Source organism: Camelina sativa, chromosome 2 (genome assembly GCF_000633955.1).
Source record: "Camelina sativa cultivar DH55 chromosome 2, Cs, whole genome shotgun sequence".
Lineage (NCBI taxonomy): Eukaryota > Viridiplantae > Streptophyta > Magnoliopsida > Brassicales > Brassicaceae > Camelina > Camelina sativa.
Window position 1 is genome coordinate 47,095 of NC_025686.1, and position 6,514 is coordinate 53,608.

Here is a 6,514-nt window from a genome sequence, read left to right on the forward strand (position 1 = left end):
CATCCATAAACCAAAAGCGAACTGATCTATTTTGTGTTAGATAAGTGTGTTCAATATACGTAGTGTCTAGTAGATAGTCCTTCGTTTTCACGAATTTAATTATGTCAGTCGTCGTGAGAATAAGTGAAAAGTCGAAATGGAGTAGACACAACAAGACCATATGCTTTGTCTGCAAAAGTCCACAATAATTGTTGATAATGTTATTATTATGCTACAAGAAACCAAAAAGAAAGGGAATATTTATTTTTAAAGGTGCCGTAAATGATTGGGTTTTAATAGGTCAACTTGGCCCTGACCATTACCACACGTTTGTTTGTGAACAAATCAAATTATTAATAACGAAAAGTGACTCATAAAATCATGAGATAAATGCAACTTAGGTGTTGATTGGTTCTTCCGCTACCTCTCGCAAACGCTGCGTTTGCGGATGGTAGCGGTTTCTAGCGATTGGTACCAATCACACAAATTGCTTCCAATCGCTCCAAATCGCTCCTAACCGTTTCAAATCACTGAATTCTAAAAGCTACTTCCCGCAAGTGTTTGCGGTTGTGGACGTTTGCGTTTGGAATTTTTTTTTTTTTTGAAAACACTTGAAACAAATCAGTGATAATGTAATATTTTTTTTATATATCGTTTACCTAACTATTTTATTCATTAAGGATGAGAGAAAATGAACTACGGATACGATTGAGAATATTAAAAAATAAACAATTGGAAGAAAATAAGATTTCAATTAACAATAACCCGGAAAACTTGATGTAAATTTAATGGCACATCGCACATAAGTTCAAAAAATCTAAATAAATATAACATTTCATCAGAAATTTAAGAAAATAAGATTATTTGTGAAAAATATAAAAACAAATCACGAGTGACTCTTCTCAACTCTCGTTTGATCATTACTACCGGTGCAAATACTGCTCCACAGAACTTATTGAGTATGTGAGATTTAAGAAAGAAGATCTACGATCTAAAACATATGTTTAGTCATTTATCAAATTACTTGATTAAAGTTTTGGTAAAAAGCCAAATGCATAAAATAATAAGTATTTCACTATGAAATTTATTTGTTTTTTAAATAATTATTTTAGTATTTTTAATAAATTTTAATTATAAATAAAGTTTAATAAATTTTTTGATATTTTAAAACATTTATATAATTATATATCACATTTATTTATGTTCCAACCGCTATTGTACCCGCTGGTCAACCAGTCGTAAACCTCCTGCAAACGCACCAATTTTAAACTGCTAAACCAATTATTCAAAACGATTAATAAAGCTTGAAACCGCAATCGCCCGCTTCCGCAATCTCCTGCAACCGCAACCTCAACCGCAGTGTTTGAACCAGTCAAGCCCTAGTAGTAATCCAATCGTCACCACAAGGCACAAACCCTATCTATTTCTCCTTTTTGTTTTGTTTTTAATTACTTCTTCTTAATTTGCTAATAAAAAGACCTCATTTGTCCTTTTAGGCTTTTACTATGAAAAGAATGTACAATTAATATATAACTGAACTTTGATTTGATTTAACGACGATTTTGAGCGTAATACACTTACAATTTCATATACTAAAGAAATCAAAGTATATATAGCATCCGTGTGTACATAAATAATTTTGTCCATTCAAAAAAAGAAATTGTATGTAAACGCATCCAAATAAAACCGTAATTAGGTGAATTTGTGGCAACAACATTTTTTTTATTTGCAATCTCTAAATTATATATAATTGGAACATACGAAACAGAGAGAAAATGACATATGAGGAAATAAAAAATCAAATCACCTATAACTCCAAAGGAAGACACCAGTTGGCTTTGATTGTTAAGTTTAATTATATACTCCCAAAAGATATGAAAACGGTGGTTGCGATGTTACAAAAATAAAAAAATAAAGAGTAATATTAGTTGTATTTTTTGAATCTATTTAAACGCAGTACATGTACGTAGATTATTTCAGTTTGAACTTTCTAATGTGTGAGCTGATGATATCCGATTATCCGGTGGTATTAAATAAATCTAGACAGCTAACGAGTGTACTGCAACTGTATATAATAGATGCAGAGTATCTATATACAATAGCAAACTTACTTTTGGGGGTCAATTTTAATCTAATGTATGAGATTGTTTCTATTATCCCATTTAAGGGTTTAAAATTATTAATGATCCCAATAGTTACAAGTTTTTTTTCCAATAATCGTATTTTTTTATTGTACCCCTATCTTTTAAAAATCGCACCTATTAAATCATTTGTTAACGATCTCAAAAGTTGCAATCTTTCGGTCCAACAATTGTGTTTCTTCGTTGCATCCCCCAGCTTTCCATGTAGGCACCCGTTAATTTTCACACCCTTTTGTTTTACACCTCTTATTTATATAAAGTTACAGTGTTTTGATCCAACAATTATGTTTCTTCGTCGTACCCCTAGCTTTCAATGGTTACACTTGTTAGTTTTCGCACATTTTTGTTTCACACCTTTTTGTTTCACACCTCTTTGTTTTCACATTTTATATATATATATATATATATATATATATACATATTTTATGGACTTTGAAAAGAGTTTTTGTTCTTTGAGTGTTATTAATGATCTCACCATTTGTTAATAATCTCAAAGTTGCAAAATTTTGGTCCAACAATTGTGTTTCTTCGTTGCACCCCCATCTTTCCATGTTGGCACCCGTTAGTTTTCACACCCTTTTGTTTTACACCTCTTTGTTTATATAAAGTTACAATGTTTTGATCCAACAATTGTGTTTCTTCGTTGTACCCTAGCTTTCAATGGTTGCATTGCACTTGTTAGTTTTCGCACCTTTTTGTGTCACACCTCTTTGTTTTCACACTCTTTGTTTATATATATATATATATATTTACGGACTTTGAAAAGAGTTTTTGTTCTTTGAGTATGATTCATGATCTCACTCTTTGTTAATGATCTCAAAAGTTGCAAAGTTTTGGTCCAACAATTGTGTTTCTTCGTTGCACCTCCAGCTTTCTATGTTGGCACCCGTTAGTTTTCACACCCTTTTGTTTTACATCTCTTTGTTTATATAAAGTTGCAATGCTTTGATCCAACAATTGTGTTTCTTCGTCGTACCCCTAGCTTTCAATGGTTGCACTTGTTAGTTTTCGCACTTTTTTTGTTTCACACCTTTTTGTTTCACACCTTTTTGTTTCACAATTGTTTTCACACTTCTTTGTTTTTATAAATATACAGATTTTTATGGACTTTGAAAAGAGTTTTTGTTCTTTGAGTTTTATTAATGATCTCACCCTTTGTTAATGATCTCAAAGTTGCAAAGTTTTGGTCCAACAATTGTGTTTCTTTGTTGCACCCCCAGCTTTCCATGTTGGCACCCGTTAGTTTTCACACCTTTTTGTTTTACACCTCTTTGTTTATATAAAGTTGCAATGTTTTGATCCAATAATTGTGTTTCTTCGTTGTACCTCTAGCTTTCAATGGTTGCACTTGTTAGTTTTCACACGTTTTTGTTTCACACGTTTTTGTTTCAAACCTCTTTGTTTTCACACTTTTTGTTTTTATATACATACAGATTTTTATGGACTTTGAAAAGAGTTTTTATTCTTTGAGTATGATTAATGATCTCACCCTTTGTTAATGATCTCAAAAGTTGCAAAGTTTTGGTCCAACAATTGTGTTTCTTCGTTGCACATCCAGCTTTCTATGTTGGCACCCGTTAGTTTCACACCCTTTTGTTTTACCCCTCTTTGTTTATATAAAATTGCAATGTTTTGATCCACCAATTGTGTTTCTTCATCATAACCATAGCTTTCAATGGTTGCACTTGTTATTTTTCGAACTTTTTTGTTTCACACCTTTGTTTCACATCTCTTTGTTTTCACACATTTTTGTTTTTATATATATACAGATTTTTATGGATTTTGAAAAGAGTTTTTGTTATTTAAGTATTATTCATGATCTCACCCTTTGTTAATGATATCAAAAGTTTTAAAGATACTATCCAACAATTGTGTTTCTTCGTTGCACCCCCAACTTTCCATGTAGGCACCCGTTAGTTTTCATACCTTTTTGTTTTACACCTCTTTGTTTATATAAAGTTGCACTGTTTTAATCCAACAATTGTGTTTCTTCGTCGTACCCCTTGATTTTAATGTTTGCACTTGTTAGTTGTAACACCCGCAAACCATTTTCTGGGAATTTTGGTGAGGGTGTCGATCGACACCACAGGGGGAGTGTCGATCGACACTAGTGGTAGCCAGTTTGGTCGGTTCAATTTTAATTGTCCGGTTTGCGTGGTTGGTTTAAGAAATCCCTAAAATCGAGTTTTTAGAGGAAGAAAACGACCTAGGGTCGTGTTGTTTGTGTTTTATCGCCGTTTTCAGAGAAAAACAAAAGATAGAGTAGTTCATGAGCTTTTGAGAGAGATTGGGGTGATTCCTTGCTGTTCTTGGGAGATCTAAGGCTGGGAAGGAGCTAGGAGTGAGGGAATTCGTTCTTGTTGGTCAGAATCTTCTTGAAAGAGGTGAGTGCATGACCATGGCCTATCTAAGCTAAGATCTCTAGATTTCATGTGATTTGGTGCTTATGTGGTTGTTTCTGTGAGTTCTCTATGGTATTTCGTCGCTGTTGTGGCTAGATTTGGCTTCTGGGAGTGCAAGGAGCGGATTGGAGAAGTTTGGAGGCAAGATTCGGAGTTTTTGATCGAAGGAAATCGCTGCTCGGTGACGGTGTCGGTCGACACCAGTTGGGGTGTCGGTCGACACCAACGCGAGGACGGCTCGAGACTTTGGCGAGTGCCGATCGATGCCATGTGCAGGTGTCGGTCGACACAAACTAGGGTTTTCAGGAGTGTCGGGCAGGGTGTCGGTCGACACCATTATGGTGTCGGTCGACACCATTATGGTGTCGGTCGACACCATTATGGTGTCGGTCGACACCAGATTGTCAGTGTCGATCGACACCTTCTGGTGTCGGTCGACACCCTTCTTTCAGTTACGATGGATTGTTGTGTGCTTTGTATATTGCCTGGTTTGTTTATTTGATTGTTGATTGTGGCTTGTAGAGATCTTATTGCTTGTGTGTATAGCCCAGTAGATGGGAGGATTGCCTCACTAAGTATTTGTGATAATACTTACGCATCTCAATTGTTGTTTGTGGTGTGCAGGTAAAGGCAAAGTGTGATCGTGGAATCAAAGGCAATGAAGAGGAGGATGTTCTAGGGACTCGATTGGATGTTGTCTGGCATTGCTAGGTTGCTAGAGTTGGGTCATTAGAAACATTGCTAGGTTGCTGGTTCCTTGTTTCTTGTTGTTTGGTATTGAGATATTGCCTTGCTATATTATTGGTTTATTATTGGATATTGATTATGTTATTCCGCTGTTGAATGTGTTTGTGGTTAAGTGGCTGGTGGGTATGGGACCATTAGCTGTAGTTTATTTTATTATATTATATTTATTATTTATTATTAAAAAAAAGGGTCGGTCTTTTCATTAGTTTTTGTATCTTTTTGTTTCACACCTTTTTGTTTTACACGTCTTTATTTTCATATTTTTGCATCTATTCGCCGTACCCCATCTTNGTCGGTCTTTTCATTAGTTTTATATCTTTTTGTTTCACACCTTTTTGTTTCACACGTCTTTATTTTCATATTTTTGCATCTATTCGCCATACCCCATCTTTCAAAAATCGTACCTATTAATTTTTCACATTTTTTCCACACCTCTATGTTTTACACCTTTATATTTTACACCTCTTTTTTTATTATATATAATTTAATGGAATACAAAAACAAGTTTCAAATTTATTGTTTTCTGAGTATTTTTTAAACTNTTTAATGGAATACAAAAACAAGTTTCAAATTTATTGTTTTCTGAATATTTTTTAAACTTACAAGTTAATAAATAAATCATAGATTTATATGTTTATATATTACTAGATAAGGACCCACATGATGTGTGGGTTTAAAGTTTTGTAAATAAAATAAATTTAATAAAAATACTCACATGATTCCGTGAGTGTGGCAAGAGGGGGCGGTGTTGATGCTCCAGTGGCCGGTGATGCTAGGGTCCCGGGTGTGGGAGTCCCAGCGGGTGGAGTCTCTGGTACTGACTTTGCGGCTATGCTAGCAGAGGTGTTGGCGCGGTTACCACCAGTGGTACCGGCTCAGGCTCAGGTAGTGCCACCAGTGGTGGCGGAGGAGCGGCAGCCAGTGGCTGCGGATGCGGGGGTCCATGCTCGTTATTATAGCATGTTGACAGAGATGGGTCGGTTGCGTACTGAGCAGTTTTCGGGAGGTGTAGATCCTACTGCTGCGGATGCGTGGAGGACGAGAGTGGAACGTAACTTCCATACTCTGAGATGTCCTGAGGAGTTTTGGGTGGACATAGGGGTCTACTTTTTGAGTGGTGATGCTGAGTTGTGGTGGAGATCTGTGGCTGCTAGGAGGGTGCAGCGGGAGATGACTTGGGCTGACTTCGTTTTGGAGTTCAACCGCAAGTATTTTCCTAGAGAGGCATTGGATCGTTTGGAGGTG